We start from the raw sequence: 20,945 nt of genomic DNA on the forward strand, positions 1-20,945 counted from the left end.
ACGGCCCCATGTGCAGAAGCGTATCTGTACTATCAAGATTTGCAAGATTCTGCTAATCTTAGCATTGACCACGGCCCCGTGTTGAGCTGGGCATGCCCCCGTGTCGGGAATAGAAGCTTCTACAGCTTTGTCTTTTCTGTAGAAGCCTGGACACGGCCCGTGCTCAGCTGGACATAGCCCCATGCTCAGCTGGGCACAGCCCCATGCTCAGCTTTCTTCTTGTTTTTTTGCTTTGGGAGATGTTGTCGAGGGGTCGGGCATGCCACGTTTCTTCCTGTTCTTTGTATTTATGTTGGTTTTGGCTGTATATTTGTTCCTTTTGTTCGTTTAACCTCATTTGACCATGTAAATTCAAAAGGAAGACAAAAACACACTTTTTCCAACATTAGTACTAAAAAAGGGTTAGTTTTATGCCTTATTTGATGTAATTTATATGTTGCATTTTACACACATCAAATACCCCCACACTTGAATCTTTGTTTGTCCTCAAGCAAAACTCTTTATTATGTGGCTTACACACCCAAATGGAATGGGTAGAAGAGAAGTTTGGGACTTGTCTTGAGTGTCAGGAATCCAAGATCTTTATTGGGTTTTATTTTTATATTATTTACAATCCTATTCGTTATGATTCATTTAGAACGTTTCATAAGAGAAATTACTTATTTGGGCATAACATGCCTTTTTAAAATTCCATTTATATACAAGTTCACATACCTCACGCGAGATCACTCAACACTAGGCCGAAGATGTATTTTTGTGAAACACTCGAGACCTGCATGGAACTTACTTCTACCATATGCTTGCCAAGCAACCAATCCACCTCCTTTTTAACTATAAACCTTTGTAAATATCAAGAGGACTTGGGGAAGGGTTAGGCTTGGGTTAAAGGTAAGTGATTTCGGGTTAGTGGTTAGTAAAAAGGGCTAAAAGCATAAAAAGCGTCGGTTGTCGTGAATCCTCTTTTTTTTTACATTTATTCGAACTAAGCATATTCAAACAAGATTTTTGAGGAACTTGTTTGGTTATTGCAAAATTCTTTCTCTTTTTTTTTGCACAAGATAACCGAGATTTTTACTAAAACAAAATGGGTTTGAAAAGAAAAGGGTTTTGGTGGGTAAAGGGTGTTTGTTTTGTGGGTTTTGAAACGAAAAGGTTTAGGCTCAAAGGGGATAACTAGGGGGATTTTGGGTAGGTGGTAAAAAAATGAAAAATAATGGTGTTGAAAAGAAAAAGGGTTAGTCCTAATGCCTCCATCATTTACTTACTTGGGTTTAAGTTGGTAAGGGCCGGGAATGTATCGTCATGGCAAATTCTAGAGTCGTAAGAAACCAAAAGGCTATTCACACAAGAAACGAAAGATGAGCACTTAATCTAAAGATGTGTATTTGTTTGCTCAATAAAGGCTTAAAACTCACTTTTTTGTGGGAATGGGTTTTTAATGTGATCAAATATATATAATCAAATTTTAACTAGATTTGTCATGCCGTTTCATAATTTTCTTATGTTGGTTCTTTTTATCACGACGCTATCGGTTGTAAATTTGTAAAAATATAACCTTTTTAGAACTTGTTATTCCCAAATTAAACCAAGACAAGTAAAAAAAATGAAAAGTTTTTTGAAAAAATTTGGGGTGATTAGCGGTTCCAGTAGAGTTTTGTGTAAGGCTTGTTATTAGGACTTGCAAAATTCAAGGTTTTAGCATCCCCCCCACACTTAAATTACACATTGTCCTCAGTGTGTCCCAAAAAAAAGTTTTTCGGTTGATTAAAATGTGTAAAAGTGGGTTAAAAACAAGATTTTATGTTACTAGGTAGCTGAACACGGGGTGTGTCGAGCTGAGCACGACCCCGTGGTCAGACTGCCAGTACCAAAAGTAAACAGAAGGCTGGGCATAGGGGCGTGTTCAGTGAGCACGGCCCCGTGTCCAGTTACCTGAACTGGGCATTTTCTGCAGATCCTCGGGCACGGGGGCGTGTTGGGTTGAGCACGGCCCCGTGCTGAACTTGCTGTAATGAAGAAAAATTGTCGGGAGGCTCTGTTTTTGTGCATGGGGTGTGGGTTCAAGTTTCCCTTAGTGACCTTCACCATTTCGAGTGTGCTTTATTCCTGAAAATTAAAACTAAACTAGAAAACATAAAAGTTAAACTAATCTAAAACTAAGGATAGTTCTGCGGAATGCCTCCGTGGTGCGCCACGTTTATAAGGGTCATTGGCTAGATCCTCCTTATCGGGTGGTTCTGGCTCATCTTCAATTAGGGGGTCGTCATTGCTGATTGGATATTTTATTGACCGTTCAAGATCGACACACCTTTTGAAGGCCCCTAATTGAATGGGTAAGTTGTTTTTCTTCCGATTAATCAAAGCTTTGTGGGTTTTCACAAAAGGCCGTCCCAACACTAATGGAGCGTCATCAAGGATGACGAAGTCGGTTGGGATTACCAATTGATTGGACTGGACCAACACATCCTCAACTATCCCTATTGATTTTATTGTTTTCCGATTAGATAGAAAATGGGTATTTGAAGTGGAGAAAAATCACCAATGGCATTATATTAACACAAAGATTTTTATCAATTGTAATATTACTAATAAAGGAATTTTGAAAAAAACATGGAACCGGTGTAATGTTGATTCAAATAGGTCTTCTTTTATTAGAGAAGTTTGATCATTTGTTAACCTAATGCTTACTTTTTCGTCGATTTTAGTGTTAGTGTTTAACTCTTTTAAAAACTTAGCATGAGTGGGCACTAAACAATGATTTTCGAAAGAAGGTGACAAGAGATTAATTTCTTCAAAATTAGATTCTTCTTGAATTTTAACGTTATCGGACTCACCTTTTTCGTTGTTTAACTCATGTGTCGGTTTTTCACTTAATTGCTCTTCCATTTTTACATTTTCAACTCTCTTTTTTATTTAACTCTTCTCTTGCGCGGGATTCCTCTTCCCTTGCGCGAGATTCTTTTATGCAACGTTCGATAGTTTTAATGTGTTCTATTACCTTATCGGCTATGTCGGTGATAGAGTAAGGATCGGGATCCTCAAAGCTTGAATCCGGATGTTCGATCCTTGGTTCCTCATAATACTCATATGAAGTAGATGGTTCATACCATTGTTCTTCATTGTAAGTATATGATGGATAAGGGTCGAAGTTTTGTTCTTCATAATACTCATATGAGGTGGCTTGTTCATGCCATGGTTCCTCATAATAAGTGTATGAAGGTGGTGGCTCATATCTTGGTTCCTCAAAGTATGAGTATGAAGGCTCATACCTTGGTTCATCAAAATATGAGTATGAGGGAGAAGGTTCATACCTTTGGTCTTCATAGGATGTGTATGAAGTCGATGGCTCGTACCTGGGCTCCTCATAGTAAGTGTATGAAGTGGATGGTTGAAATAAGTCACAATATTGAACCGAGTGCGAGTCACCACAATTAGTGCAATAGTCTTCCCTATAATCATCCTCCTCATAGGTGTAGTTGAAGCCTCTTGAGTATTGATCCATAAGAATCACTCAGCAGACCACAACAGAGTCTCGAGACCAGAAAAACAAAAATAAAAACGGAAACAGAGGCTGGACACGACCGTGTTCAGTGAACACGGCCCGTGTTCAGAGTCTGTATCTGGGCGTTTAAATTAAAGTTACTGGTTTTGTGCAGCACGGGGGCGTGTTCAGTGAGCACGACCCCGTGTTCAGACTCTGTATCTAGGTGTTTTTATGAAAAATATGCAGCACGGCCCCGTGTTCAGTGAGCACGGCCCGTGTTTTTTTTGGGTAAAGAGCACGACCCGTGTTCAACCTACTGTAAATGCAAAACTAACTAAAATGCAGAAATGTGCGCGCGTTTTGAAAAAGTTTTGAAAACTAATTAGGCCGTCGATTTTAAGCTTTCTTAAAATCCTTGTGTCCCCGGCAACGGCGCCAAAAACTTGATGCGCGTGTGGTGTTATAGGTTTTTATGTATATTTTAGCCGTTTTTACATGTTAGTCAAGTTTTAAATTTATAAAACACGATATTTTACTAACACCAAACACACATATGGGCAAGTGCACCCATCGTGAGCGTAGTATAGTGTTGGTAAGATACCGAGGTCGTCCAAGGACACAAGAGCTTTTAATACCGGTTTTTCCTCAACGTCTAATCAAACCAAAAGTTTAGAAAAAGGTTTTAAACTAGAAAATAAAAACTAAAATGCTGAAAAATTAAAATAAAACAGATAGACAAGATGAATCACTTGGATCCGACTCGTGTTTAGTGTAACCTTTGATTGCCTTCGCACTTTTTCACTTTTTAAGAGATTATCTTACTTATAGTAGTAGGCCCCTCTTTTGAAGGTGACGTTACCCTCAACCCAGTAGTTTGAGTCAGCAAGGATACAATCCTAAAGGGTTGGATTATTTAAAGATAATTAATTAAGTTATTAATGCGTAATGTGGTAGGCCCCTCTTTTGAAGATGACGTTACCCTCGACTAAGTAGTTTGAGTCAGCAGGGATACAATCCTAAATAGCCGGGTTAATGTTTTAATAGTAGCTTACATATTAGGGGATCAAGGAGTTCGGACCCCCGCCATCCAATACCAGTGGGTATTGAAGGAGGTCCTACTAAGGTTGACCCAGGTCCTTGCAGGATCTATACACTGAACAAGGCAAGACTCTTACCAAACCATTCCCTTAACCCCCAACCAGGTAGCCAACATATCTCCATATAGACCGTGGAGATATGACTGGTGTGGATCTTTTATTTTATATAGACAGTAAAATAATGCCAAGACACCACGAACAAATGATAAGGAAGATTCACCTTCAACATAAGAAACTAGTTATTAAAGTCATTAATACATAACTAAATAAAAAGTGCGAAAAGATTAAAAATAAAAAGTATTACACTAGACACTTGTCTTCACCAAATGATGTAAGAGACTTAGGCAAACATGGCCTTTGATTGTCAAGAACTCTTATGATCAATCTTGGATCCCGAGACTACTCACACACTCTATGATGGATGATGGTGGTGGATGTGGGTTGTGATGGTGGTGGTGGGTGGGTGAAGTGTGAGAGATGTGGTTTGCCAAGGGATGCCTGTGAAGTGAATTAAGCACCCATATTTATAACTTGCACAGAAGCCTGGACACAGCCCCGTGTCCGCTGGACACGGCCCCGTGTCCACCCTTTTTCTCTTTCTTCATTAATTACAATTTGTCTTTATTAGCTCCACACGCCCCCATGTCCGCTGGGCACGGCCCCGTGTGCAGAAGCGTATCTGTACTATCAAGATTTGCAAGATTCTGCGAATCTTAGCGTTGACCACGGCCCCGTGTTGAGCTGGGCACGCCCCCGTGTTGGGAATAGAAGCTTCTATAGCTTTGTCTTTTCTGCAGAAGCCTGGACACGGCCCCGTGTCCGCTGGACAAGGCCCGTGCTCAGCTGGGCACAGCCCCATGCTTAACTGGGCACAGCCCCATGCTCAGTTTTCTTCTTGTTTTTTGCTTTGGGGGATGTTTTCGAGGGGTCGGGCATGCCACGTTTCTTCCTTTTCTTTGTATTTATGTTGGTTTTGGCTGTATATTTGTTCCTTTTGTTCGTTTAAGGTCATTTGACCCTGTAAATTCAAAAGGAAGACAAAAACACACTTTTTCCAACATTAGTACTAAAAAAGGGTTAGTTTTATGCCTTATTTGATGTAATTTATATGTTGCATTTTACACACATCATTACCCCTGATGCAAGTTGGTGAAACAAGTGGGCGTAGTGGTAAAGTAAGGTGAAGACTTATTGTTACTAGTTACCATAATCAACAAAGCACTTCATCTCATTTTTCACCTTCTTCTACACACACATAAGAAATCCTCTCAAACTTCATAAATTAACCAAGAACACCCACCAAAATCTTTCACCATTTTAATACTTTTTGATGATCAAGATGGAGCTTGAAGATACTTAAGGTGATCTAAAGCAACAACAAGAAGAAGCAAGCCTTTCCATCCATTCAAAAGCTTTCAAAACCCCAAGATAAACACTTTTTCTTTTCTTTAATTATCATCAAGATCATCCCTAGCTATTAGTGCTAGAAGTAAGCTTCAAAAATCCCTTTTTTCATACTTATTTATGTATTATTTGTTTAAAGAACATGTAATAAAGTAAATAATCATACAAAATAATATGAAAATACAAAGAAGCAAAATAATAATCATGATATAAAAGTGTGTTTATGTTGTGATTTAAGGATGATTACTTGCATATTTGGTCTAGTTTTGATGATAAGCATATGAATAACTTGTTAGATGATGTTTAAAAACATACTCTAACAAGTGTACATAAAAATGTTTAAGGGTTTTGTTAAACATAAATGTTTAGATGTATGATCATAATCTTTGATTTTGTTAAAGTATATAAGGTTTTTCTCTAAAAATAATACTTTTACAAAGTTATAAAAAGAAAAATACAAGATAGGTTTTTATAAAAAGTTTGTTAAAACTAGAAGTAAAGCATGGATTTTGAACTAGTTAACATATGTTATGATCATACCAAAACCCTACATGTTATTGATTTCATCTTGTTAAGATTTTGATATAAATCTCATATGTTTTTATTAAGAAAAATATGAGAGATTATTGGTGATTTTATAAGAAAACGATATGTTTTATTAAACATGGCTAAGCATATATTTCAAAGGAAATATGGCCATTTTTCTTAAAAATCATGTGTTATAAAAACTACCATTTTTGACAAAATCTTTATTAGATTAAAAAGATTTTAAAGAATAGTTTTTATAAAAGCAAAATTTGATATAAATATATATTTTTGAGAAAATATATATTTAGTTAACTTAACAACTTATGTGCTATGTGTTATTTATTTGTATTAGTTATATGTATGATAACTAGGAACTTGAATACAATGGTACAAATAAACACAATGTACATTTCAACTAAAGTCTTACAAGACTACATGCAAATACGCCTTAAAAACAACTTACGGGCGTTCTGAGCCTTCGGACACAACTTATGGACAAATCGGACTTACGGACAAATATACGGACTATATATATATAAATTACGGACTGTAGTATACAATATTCGATGACTTGGTTAAACTTCATTTTCTAAAATCAAAGAAGTAAACACATATTTTTCTACAAATATACAAAAATATTACTTATGGTTTATTATTAAAAAGGTATTTTTTTTGGAAGATATAAGTTATATATATTTTCTAAATGTCTAAAATATATAGTTTTAGTAAAAGACTAAAATTATATTATTAAAACCAATCTTAAAAAATAGATTATTTTTAAGATATTTTTCTATACCTTTTATTACCAAGTGTTAATTATATATTTCACCTATATCTTAGAATATATAAGCATATATATTCTAAGAATACAAGAGCACGTATAATACACATGAGAACATACGTATTTCTATACGTAAAAACGATACACATATACTTCACCTAACACTTGGTTAAAACACAGTTATACATCTACGATACAACTCACGATACAAGAATATATACATATATATATATATATATATATATGGCGAAATATCTATATACACTAAACAATTATCAGTTAATACATCTAAGACACAGTTCAACATATGACAAAGACATACAAGTCTTGACACACAATCAAGACAGAAGACTTGTACTCAAGTCATTTACAAGGACCGAAGTGTCTAACAAATATAAGAACATTTGTAGGTCGCAACATTGTTCAAGATGACCACGCGTAAGATCACAAACACGTACCATTCACGGACGCAATACTGTGAGTTCATCTCCCCTAGTCATTTAAATATTTTACAACTTTACAACTATCGGGGAAGATACATGTTCAATCTTATGTTAAAGTTAGGGAATGAAACACCTTAGATCATGTGCGAATAGGGGTTATACATCTAAGCACCATTAATCCAGTTTGGACCTAGGTACAAGTGGTTAGATCTAATGGGTTTTGGTGAGCCCCACTCTTGGTCGTGGACCCATACAGAAGAGTGCTTTTGTGTCCCAGTCGATATTAGTCGACACAAAATCGTCTAGGTTTGGATTGCTTCCTTTTTCGTCACACATATTAATGTCCTTGCAAAACATTAATGATCAACGATTTCATTGACGCTTTACATACTACAACTTACATTTAAAATACATCTTTTACAACTAAACTGCATGAATTCGCCAACTTTTGTTGATGTTTTCCAAACTTAACATGTATTTCAGGGAATTAGTGGACCATGACGGGATTCTCAAACAAGATAACAAGTATCGGAACTCCATGCCATCTTTTGGAGGGTTTAACTGTTATATTCCTCCTCTTTGCGGCAATTTGATGGTTTAAACCTTAGTAGTTTATTTTCATGTTGATGTATGAAACAATAACACTTTACTTTTCTGTTAATGGTTTGTAACCGAAACACTAAACTTATGTTGTGATCTTTTGAAAACAATTATGTAATGGCAATGGAGTATGTTTATTCATATAGTATGTTCATGTACATCGATATTTATGCAATGAAAACAATACAGATCACACCTCGCGCTTCCGCTATGAGCGGGTGTGAAAAGTATGATATTTTCATAGGAAAACGTGATGAAAAATAGGTGAAGTGGCAATGAGTTTATATACTGAAATATCTAACAGTGAAAGAAATCACACTTAAACCCATTGTACATTTAATAATCTAATCAATCAAAACGTGTAGATTTAATATAAACATATTAATTTATATTTCAAAACAGCAGTCTTTTAATGCAAAAACCTCTTCAAACCCCAGCTTTTATGGGAAAACTATAAAATCACATAACAAGAAACCCAAGGGACAAATTTTAAAACTTCAAAGAAAAAAACAGGTTATCATAATTACAATTAACCTCTTCATTTACCATATAGACGCGTTTTTAAACACTATAAAAGACCGATGATTACTTTTGCTTCAAAACATCTCCAAATTGTCTTACAAATCACTGTTTATCAAAAGCAATCAAAATCAGAAAATCCAACAAAAATCTACATGACAAACTTCAGCTTCTACCACTGGTCAGACACCAGCGATGTTAAAACACAATTCTCGATGTGGTCACTCAAAGAAAAAAGAGCAGACGAAGAACTAAACAGGAAAGTTGACATAATCAATGACACTAATTACAACAAAACCTGGAACAACATAGCATTGCTCGATAAAGTCTTCCACTCGCCTCCATCAGATTTCCAGAAGAATGCATAAGAGTTACTGACACAACTACTAAAACAGGATCAGAAAATCTGCAACATGCTAACTGATCTGAAAAACAAAAAAGAGCATGAAATCACATGGAGAAAGGCCAGAGTCTACGAAATCCTAGCAAGTGTTAACTCTAATGTGTAGTTTATGAATATTTCAGTAAATTTTTATCTTTCTATGTATGTTTATTTAATTTAATAATCTCAATACGCATATTAACATATTCTAAAAGGTCACTGTCAATAAAAACTATCAACATTATCGACACTTGTTTCTTCATAATCAAATTAAACTACAGGTAATCAAAATAAGCCACAAACTTAAAATGCAAGTCTCCCATCAACGAAGGTAGCACATATAACTTTTCACGATGTTGCACCAATCTACACTTTGTATAAAAGAAGAAAATCTCACTTACATAAGAAAAGCTGAATTTTGATTTAACGATGTTGGAACAATGCAACTCTTCCATCAAACAAGGTGCCATATGGAACTTTTCACGTGCAACAATGATACTGGAACATCGATGTTGAAACGTTGATGTGTGAATGGAAGCTTCATTGGAACGACGATGTTGGAACAATGATACTGAAACGATAATGTATAAACAGAAGTTCAAACACATGATATTGGAACGATAATGTGTAAACAGAATCAACAAATGTTCGAACAAAGAACTGTAATCGAAGATTAGCCGGCTGAATCATGAGAGCTATGCATTTGAGAGAGAGAGAGAGATATTATTCAAAATATGAGCGGGAGAGATAGATTTGAAATTTGAAGGTGGAGCCAGATTCATATATCTTATTTATAGGGTTCGAATATATGGTTTGAATTTTGAATCTGGAGCCAGAATTTTGAATCTGGCTAGAGGTTTACTTTGGTTACGAAGAGCGGAGGTTTGAATGTAAAGTGAAGAGTAGATGTTTTAATTGTGAATGAAATGTAGATATTATGGGCAGAGGTTTGATTGAATTTTAAAAAATGATTTTATATATTGGGTTTTATGATGAAGTAATGACATAAGAAAAATATTGTTGGACAGCCTCTCTGTTTGCCACATCAGCTTTTATTATGTCACTCAGATTTCTCCTTTTATATAAAGTATAGATAGATGATTCATTTTGTTATAATTCTTATTGGAATCTAATATTATATATTATTTATCACGCATAGCTAATGTATTATATTCACACATTTAATAGTATAACATTTAATTTAATATGTATGATACAATCATTTAAAATATATTATAATACATGTAAGAAGAAGAAAAAATGTAATGTTAAATATGTTTAAGAGTAAGTAATATAGCATTTAATTTAATATGTATGATACAATCATTTAAAATTATATTATTGATTGCTATAAAAGGTACTCCCATGATTTTTAAACAATTATATCTTTTTAAACCTTCATATTTTTTTCTAAAAAAGTTATAGAATAAAAATGAGTATCTTATTAATATAACATTTAATTTAATATGTATGATACAATCATTTAAAATATATTATAATACATGTAAGAAGAAGAAAAAATGTAATATTAAATATGTTTAAGAGTAAGTAATATAGCATTTAATTTAATATGTATGATACAATCATCTATACTATATAATAAAAGAAACCAATTTTGAGACACTTGTCATCATATTAGACCATGTATCTTATGAATAATTATTATTTAGTTTAATTAATCTCTTCTAATTAATTATAGATAACCCTCCTATTAAATAGTATTTAATTTAATCTCTTAAAGATAATTATTATTTAGTTTAATTTTAATTTAATCTCTTCTAGAAAAAAATTCATAATTATTTATTACCGAAACATATTTTTTTAATTAAATTATCTAACCATAAATTTTAAAATTCGTTGAGTAAATTGCCACTTTAGTCCCTGAATTTTTGTCCAAATTATCATTTTGATCCAAATTGTTTTTTTTCTACTCTGGATCCCTGACTTTTCCTTTTTATTGTCATTTTGATCACATTGCCTAACTTAGTCTAAAAACAAGGTTAAAATCAGGGGTATTTTTGGGATTAAATTATTATGAGGTTTATAAATTGTGTTGTAAACTACCCCTGGTTATCACTACACAACAGTTATGCCAAAAATACCACTGGTTATAACCAGATTTTTAGACTGAGTTAGACAATGTGATCAAAATAGCAAGAAAATGGAAAAGTCAGGGACCCAGAAGAGAAAAAAAAACTATTTGGACTAAAATGACAATTTGGACCAAACCTTAGGGACTAAAATGACAATTTACTCAAATTCGTTTGATGAAAGGGAACACACTCAACTATCTTATTTATTTATTATGAGGATTCTTATTACTGTCTATTAGTTTATTTTAAGAAATTTATACATAGTTAGGTTCAATATTTGTTTTGTCATATAATTATTATTATTAAATTAAATATATAACTTGATTGTTCGTACTTAGGTCCTTAATTTGTTTATCATGTTTATAACTAAATATATAACTTGATTGTTATTTCTAACCACCTATAGTGTTCGTTTATTTTTGAAAATAGAGATTAAATTCAAAATTTTGATAAATCACATGGATCATCCATATACTTTACTCAACATATTATTTTCATAATTTATTACTATCTAACTTTAAATATATATATATATAAAACAAAATGTTGCAATACGTCGCTAAAATCAAGCTAAAAATCTAATAATTATGTAAAAAAATTTTGGATTCAAATTATTTTCGATAATGTGCGAATTATAATTGTAACTTTTTATTTCTCATTAAATATAATGTAATACATAAATACAATAATAAGTATTATATAATATAATATATTTATTTTTGTATCATTTTCAAAGATTACATGTTTCTTTGATGAATTTTATAATAGTAACATACATCATCTTTATATTAACTCATTTATGTCAATTTGGTACATAAACGTCTCCATCTTTGGTTTGCATTTACAAGAAATGTTTATTATATAGTTTAGATTGTTCAACCCGTGTAACACACGGGAAACTAACCTAGTTTAAAATGTTGGTTCAGTTCTGTTTGTGCATAAAGGAAAACATATAAATCATACCTGTCACAGCAGATAGTGCAGAGGAGAATCCTGTGAGAGAGTTCGACATGCCTGTCATCTTGATCTGGTTCCTCCTTAGGGTGCTGACTGATGATGGGGACTTAGAAAACCGAAAAGGGTATCGGTTAGGAGAGGAAGTTTCGTGATGATGTTATGGCTAATGGGGTGTGAATTGTGTAACTGAGTAACCCTTAAACCTCCACATAACTCTCCTTATATAAGCACCCAGGAGGAAACCTAATTAGTTACTAAGGGTAATATGGTCCATCAACAATTACCAACTAATTAAATAATAGGTTCTATATATATTTTGATCTCTATAATGTAAATGATTAAGATGGCTATAGATTAAATATTATACATAACATATTTAATCTTACATTCTCCCACTTAGCCGAGTAATCATTTACTATGAGTATTAGATAAGCCTGATCAGGAGTTAACACTCATTTTAGCCTTAAACAAGTACTATAGCAGAGAAATACAGCCGTTGAATCATTATGCGACTCAGGACCCCCATTAATCATACTATAGCCTTAATTTAAAACCTAATCATCATGATCAAAATACGCGTAAGCCCTTTGTTTGATTTGTAACCTTTTTATTTGTCTATATGCCATTATACCGGTTGAACATATTCTAATAGACATACAAAATCAAACTTGAGGAAATTTCATTAAACATAAAACATAAGCTAGTACAATATGCTCAAATAAGGTCTTTACGTAATCCCATATTCCGAACATGTTCTTCATAAACCTTAGGAGGGAGACCTTTAGTCATCGGATCCGCAAGCATATCCTTAGTACTAATATACTCGATACAAAGATTATTTTCCTCAACACGTTCACGTACAAATAGATATTTCGTATCGAGATATAAACCAGCTCCAGTCGAACTGTTACTGTTCGAGAAACTAACGGCAGCTGAATTATCACAGTAAAGCTTCAATGGTCTAGAAATGGAATTAACAATTTTGAGTCCAGTGACCAGATTTCTAATCAACATTCCATGACAGGTTGCGTTATAGACAGCAATGTACTCTGCCATCATTGTGGAAGTTGTGGTCAACTGTTGTTTATGACTCTTCCAAGAGATAGGGCCGCCTGCTAACATAAAGATATAGCCCGAAGTGGATTTCTTGTCATCTTTGCATTTGGCAAAGTCAGAATCAGAATAACCCACCACTTCTAAATGATCACTTCTTCTATAAGTCAGCTTATAGTCTTTCGTCCCTTGCAGATATCGAAGTACCTTCTTAGCTGCTTTCCAATGATCTAGGCCAGGATTAGTCTGATAACGGCCTAGCATTCCAGCAATATAAGCGATATCTGGACGAGTACAGACTTGAGCATACATCAAGCTCCCGACTACTGATGCATAAGGTATCTGGCTCATTTGCTCCTTCTCAACCTCTGTTGTCGGACACTGAAACGAACCGAAAACATCTCCCTTAACTACTGGAGCGACGGAGGGTTTGCACTGTTGCATGTTATATCGTGTAAGGACACGATCTATGTAGGCCCTTTGGGACAATCCTAAGATCCCTTTGTTTCTATCTCGGTGAATTTCGATGCCAATGACGTAAGATGCATCTCCGAGATCCTTCATGTCGAAGTTATGCGAGAGTAACCGCTTCGACTCATGCAACATGTCTAAACTATTACTTGCCAATAGAATGTCATCAACGTAAAGGACAAGTATAGTAAAGTTGCTCCCACTCATCTTGAGGTAGGTGCATTGATCCACTTGATTCTTCATAAAACCTTGCTTCTTCATGACTTCATCAAACTTGAGGTACCACTGACGTGATGCTTGTTTTAACCCGTAAATGGATTTCTTCAGCTTACAGACTAGATGCTCCTGACCTTCAGGCTCAAAGCCTTCAGGTTGCTTCATGTAAACATCTTCGTCCAAATCTCCGTTAAGGAAAGCGGTTTTAACGTCCATCTGATGCAGCTCTAAATCGAAATGAGCTACTAGGGCCATGACGATCCTTAATGAATCTTTACGAGAGACAGGTGAAAACGTCTCTTGATAATCAATTCCCTCTTTCTGAGTGTAGCCCTTTGCAACCAATCTCGCTTTGTAGCGTTCAACGTTACCATTCGGATCCAGTTTTGTTTTGAACACCCATTTGCATCCTACGGGTTTGACTCCGTTGGGTAATTCTACCAAATCCCAAACGTCATTTTTCTTCATGGAATCAAGCTCATCAATCATTGCTTTATTCCATTCAGAAGACTGATCACTGCTAATGGCTTCATTGTAAGAGATAGGATCATTGAGCTTTCCGGGATCCATTTCAGTCAGGTAGGTAACATAATCATCCCAATTAGGAGGCCTTCTTTGCCTGGATGACCTCCTGAGTAGATTATCGGGTTCAGCGTTGTCTTGGTTTTGAGCGTTTGATGTGCCTTCGTCATGAGGTATAATGGGTTCTGATTGTAGAGGTGAATTTGGAGTTGGTGCAGTAGCTTCAGGTGTAATAATTGCATTTGGTACAAGAGGAGTAATCGGAGTAATGGTAAGCGACGAGTCTCTCCCCCCCGCGTCTTGTACTTCTTGCAATTCTTCGTAAGGGTTGGTACTGCTCCAACTGACCTTGAAATCCTCCAGGAACGCGGCACGCTTGGTTTCAACAATACGGGTGACATGGGAAGGACAATAGAAACGATAACCCTTAGAGTTCTCAGGGTACCCGATAAAGAAACAGGTAACTGTCTTAGGGTCAAGTTTCCTTAGGAAAGGATTGTAAAGTTTTGCTTCAGCAATGCAGCCCCATACTTTCATATATTTAAGACTCGGTTTCCTTCCTGTCCAAAGTTCATAAGGAGTTTTAGGGACAGACTTAGAAGGAACTCTATTGAGTATATGAACAGCTGCTTTTAACGCTTCAGTCCAGAGGAATAATGGTAAGTTAGTGTTGGCTAACATACTGCGCACCATGTTCATAAGGGTACGGTTTCTTCTTTCAGCGACACCGTTCTGCTGAGGTGTACCAGGCATGGTGTATTGGTTCACAATCCCCTGGCCCTTACAAAACTCATAAAATGGACCAGGAGCTTGACCCACATCAGTATGCCTTCCATAATACTCACCGCCTCTATCTGATCTCACAACTTTAATCTGACGATCTAATTGCTTTTCAACTTCAGCCTTATAATCTTTAAAAGTTGTTAGAGATTCAGATTTCTCCTTAATAAGATACAAGTACATGTAACGAGAATAATCATCAATAAAAGTGATAAATGAAGTATGTCCTGTTATGCCAGCGATTTGGTAGGGACCACTAATGTCAGTGTGAATGAGTTCTAATAAATTAGAACTCCTAGTGGCACCTTTCTTATTTGCTAATGTCATTTTACCTTTAAGACATTTGACACATGTTCCAAAATCAGAGAAATCGAGAGGAGGTAAAACTTCATCCTTTACGAGACGATTTAATCGCTCTTTTGAAATGTGGCCTAAACGCTGATGCCACAACATGGATGAAGTCTCTAAGTCTCGTTTCTCTTCCATCTTTGTGAGTGATTCATTAATGTTATATGACAACAAAGATTTGGAAAAGCCATCATCTAGTTCTAATCTATAGAGACCTCCATCCAGAACACCAGTACCATAAAGAACAGAATCATAATGGATAGAGAGTTGGCGATGACCATGGGAAACAATAAAACCGTCCATGTCTAACTTTGGTCCTGATACAAGGTTCCGAGTTACCTCAGGAACATATAAGGTATCATAAAGTTTAATACATAAACCAGTTTTCATAACTAATTGTAATGTTCCAATGGCCTTCACTTCTAATTCTCGATCATCCCCAACCTTAAGCGTTCTTTGGTTTCTTTCCAGCTTCCGGATTGAAAGGAATCCCTGAGTAGAATTGGTAACATGAACCATAGAACCAGAATCAAACCACCAAGAATTAGCAGGAACACTTAAATTATAGGATTCAAGTATCATAAAATAATCGTTACCTTTCTTAGCCAGCCACTCCTTAAAGTCAGGGCATTCCTTCTGCATATGTCCTGTCTTTTTACAGAACTTGCAGCGGATACTGCCTAAGGAGTTCTTAGAGCTGGAAGGTGCACTTGTATTAGGGTTAGGATTAGACTTATGGACTTTAGAAGCATCCTTCCTCTGATAATTGTGCTTCCTTTTCTTAGGATTGGAGGTAGTGAAATTGGCAACATCAGTATGGCGATCCATCCTCATACGCTCCTCCTCCTGTACGCACATGGCGACCAGCTCACTCATCGTCCATTTTTCCTTCTGAGTGTTGTAATTGATCTTGAATGCTTCAAAAGAAGAAGGAAGCGAAGTAATGATGAAATGAACAAGGAAACCATCACTGATTTCCATTTCCAGCCCCTTCAGCTTATTGGCCATGTCATTCATCATCATGATGTGCTCGCGAATGCCGCTCCTCCCATCATACTTAGTTGTCACCAGCTTGAGAATAAGAGTACTAGCTTGCGCCTTAGACGTCCCTTTGAACTGAGCCTCCACATGTTCCAAGTAGGTTTTAGCATCTTCAGAATCAGGAATAGCTCCCCTGATTGCATTGCTTATGGATTGCTTCATAAACATGAGAGACATGCGGTTACACCTAGTCCACTTTTCATGAGTTAACTGCTCAGCAGCAGTACTTTGAGTGGTAAGGTCCGCTGGCTTTTTCTCTCTTAGAGCATAATCAAAATCAAGCAATCCGAGAGTAAGCATGAGAGCATCCTTCCATGCTGCAAAGTTATCACCAGTCAAAGGTGGAATCCCGCAGTTGGGTGCTGATAGTGGAAATAAGATGAGCAAGTTATGATACTAAGGAAGAAATTCTAATGTGATCTATGGGCACGTTAAACTAAGGCAGGCAAAATAATGACCATTTTACATAACGAAGCTGTGATAATGTCTATTACTAACATCAAAATAATAGACTTAACTAAAAAAAAAAAATTCTACTTAAACGAAAACAAAACAGCTTTGGCCAGAAGTGTAATCATTTAAGCATATGTGCAAAGTGGTTGTAACAAATCAGCTTTGGCCAGAAATTGAAACAATCACTTTAGTTATGCACTTGCTAAGTATGCCATCTATGAAAGAATTAAATCAGCTTTGGCCAGATATTAAAACATTCATGCTTATGATGCACACTTAGCATAGCTTTCGTAATACTTGAATGATAAGTAGATGTATCAAGTCAGCTTTGGCCAGAAATGATATATCAAAAACTCATTCAAGTTAAGCTATTCTGGTTTTGTAAAACATTACATTATCTGATTCTGATTAATTAACTAAGTAAATTACAAAACCATTTATTTAATAGCAAACTACCCGTTAGCGCGGATCGATAATGAGATTGCGAGTCGCAACCACGATCTCGACTAATAGCAAACTACCAGAAATGATATATCAAAAAAATTTTTCTTTAGTTCACATTTAAACAGCTTAAAATAATGAGATTGCGAGTCGCAACCACGATCTCGACTAATGACGTTATGGTTGCGAGTCGCAACCACGGTCTCGACTAATCACGTTATGGTTGCGAGTCGCAACTACGGTTTCGACTAATCACGTTATGGTTGCGAGTAGCAACCTCATGGTCTCGACTAATCACGTTATGGTTGCGAGTAGCAACCTCATGGTCTCGAGTAATGACGTTATGGTTGCGAGTAGCAACCTCATGGTTGCGAGTGATGACGTTATGGTTGCGAGTAGCAACCTCATGATTGCGAGTAATGACGTTATGGTTGCGAGTAGCAACCTCATGATTGCGAGTAATGACGTTATGGTTGCGAGTAGCAACCTCATGATTGCGAGTAATGACGTTATGGTTGCGAGTAGCAACCTCATGATTGCGAGTAGCAACCTCGTCAACAGCTGTTAATTGTGATATCATAACCGAAAATTCGAAATCTAAGGGATTATGAGATATCCTTTCCTGTTTTAAGCTGATCTAATTTTGTTAACAGATTTCGAAATTGTAATTTGCTTATCTTTTAACAGTTTTCTAAAAAATTTAGAGGACAAAATTAGATCAAAAACAGGAAAAACACTTAATAATCCAAATCATATTCCAAATCATAACAGAATTTTCGAATTTTCACATGAACATGATGAACCTTAATCATAAAAAATAAAATTCTGGAACCCGAAACCTGAATTTTAATAATTTTACTAAACAGATTTCGGCTAAAATTATAATCCAGTTAATTCGGTGAACAAACAATTAACCTTTTCATCGAAAATCATGATTTCGAGTCGATACTTATGACTCGAAATCGGCTGTTAAGGTTTTAAAGGTTTCAAAATTCCGTTTTCCAAGTTTCAATCCCAGAATTATGGATACGAAAACAGAACTGACTAATCAACATATGCTCTGATACCACATGTTGGTTCAGTTCTGTTTGTGCATAAAGGAAAACATATAAATCATACCTGTCACAGCAGATAGTGCAGAGGAGAATCCTGTGAGAGAGTTCGACATGCCTGTCATCTTGATCTGGTTCCTCCTTAGGGTGCTGACTGATGATGGGGACTTAGAAAACCGAAAAGGGTATCGGTTAGGAGAGGAGGTTTCGTGATGATGTTATGGCTAATGGGGTGTGAATTGTGTAACTGAGTAACCCTTAAACCTCCACATAACTCTCCTTATATAAGCACCCAGGAGGAAACCTAATTAGTTACTAAGGGTAATATGGTCCATCAACAATTACCAACTAATTAAATAATAGGTTCTAATATATTTTGATCTCTATAATGTAAATGATTAAGATGGCTATAGATTAAATATTATACATAACATATTTAATCTTACATAAAATATATTATTGATTGTTATAAAAGGTACTCCCATGATTTTTAAACAATTATATCTTTTTAAGCCTTCATATTTTTTTTTAAAAAAGTTATACAATAAAAATGAGTATCTTATTCGTTTTTTGAATATGATATTGTAATATTTATCTTTTTTAATAAAAAAAACTAACATACTATATGGGTTATCTCCGCATCACACCACCCACCCTCTAGTGTATATATTATGATATATATAGAAGTTAAAAGTGTGTCCCCTAATTCGGGTCAATTTATTTTTTATTAAATTTTGATGAGCAAGAAAAAGGTTTAACAATTAATTATTTGGCGAATATATATGTGACTTATGATTAAAGGCCACATTTGATTTAATTAATTAAAATTTAAATGTGCTTCAATCAAATCAAATCAAATCTTGATATAATAATCTCTAGAATCCAAGTACTACTTCTTGGATTTTAAGATAAGCCGTTGATTGCGGGGGTTGATAGATCCCCACTATTGTCATAAATGAGGCCAACAACTTTCAAACTTTACCAATATCACTCCTAAATTTTCTCGTTGCTTCAATTTGGTCTTCTAGTATATTTTTTTTAAAAGCTAAATATAATTTTAGTCTTTGTGGTTTGTTTCATTTCAACAGTTTAGTTTAAAGGTTTCATTTTTCATCTGTGGATTCAAAAAGGTTTTATTGTTACCATTTTACTCCACTGGGTTAAGTTCATTCATTTTTTTTAACGAGAAGGGCAATCCAGTCATTTTATATGTAATTCTGTTAACTAGAAGAACAATTCGACCATATAAAATGACCGAATTGCCCTTCTCGTTAACAGAAAAAATGGATGAAGTTAACTCAGTGGACTAAAATGGCAATGGTAAAACCTTTTTTGACCTACAGGAGAAAAATGAAACCTTTAGACTAAACTGACGAAATAGCCCAAACAACAAAGACTAAAATGGCATTTAACTCATTTTTTTTATTTTCCTTATTTTCATTTTTGTGGCAAAAGACTTTGTACAAACTTTGGGTCATAAATTCGAAATGCATGTATTGAACATTATTGCTTTGAGCAAGAGGTAAGGCATCATTGGTAGAAATGGATACACAATACACACGTATCCGTATAATTAACCTTATTTGAGAAAAGTAAACGATTTTTCTGTTCACGCTATAAATGTGACAGTTGACTTCATTAGGTGCAATGGTTATGTTGATTGAGTTGTAAATAATTGACAAAGGACATATTGCAAACTGCTAGTTGTATGTTCAAATTCAAAGAAGCATTCAAACATTTTATCATCTCTATGAATACGATATTTGTTAAATATCACAAAGTTATTTGTATATTTATGTTTTTTTTCGAGTTAACTGTCATTTTCGTCCGTGTGGCTTGTTCACTTTTGCTATTTCAGACCAATTTTCAAAAATGCACCAAGTTCCTCCCTGACATACTGGAAACGTGTCACTTCAGTCCAAAAATTAAAACTCAGTTAAGTCAGACATGTTAAATGAAGGGTATTATTGTCAATTCATAAAATAAGGTGAAAATAAAAGATGTATGAATTGACAATAATACCCTTCATTTAACATGTCTAACTTAACTGGGTTTTAATTTTTGGACTGAAGTGGCACATTTCTAGTACGTCAGGGAGGAAACTGATGCATTTTTGAAAATTAGCATTAAATCACAAAAGTTAACAAACCACGGGAATGAAAATAACACTTAACTCTTTTTTTCCTCAAACACCTAAAAGAAAGTATAAATCTCATATCATGGAATGTAAAAGAAGTTATAGCCTTAATTAGACCACTTGTTTGTGGATGTTAAAGGCTA

The 20,945-nt window shown here is 35.0% G+C and overlaps 1 long non-coding RNA gene across 1 annotated transcript; it reads left to right on the forward strand.

The window, feature by feature from the left end:
- The first annotated feature begins 5,844 nt into the window (after window positions 1–5,844).
- Window positions 5,845–8,454, forward strand: LOC110914813. Its single transcript, XR_002578617.2, has 3 exons — window positions 5,845–6,070; window positions 7,705–7,771; window positions 8,221–8,454. It is a non-coding gene; the product is annotated as an uncharacterized LOC110914813 (long non-coding RNA).
- Window positions 8,455–20,945: the final 12,491 nt, after the last annotated feature.

Source organism: Helianthus annuus, chromosome 9, assembly GCF_002127325.2.
Source record: "Helianthus annuus cultivar XRQ/B chromosome 9, HanXRQr2.0-SUNRISE, whole genome shotgun sequence".
NCBI lineage: Eukaryota > Viridiplantae > Streptophyta > Magnoliopsida > Asterales > Asteraceae > Helianthus > Helianthus annuus.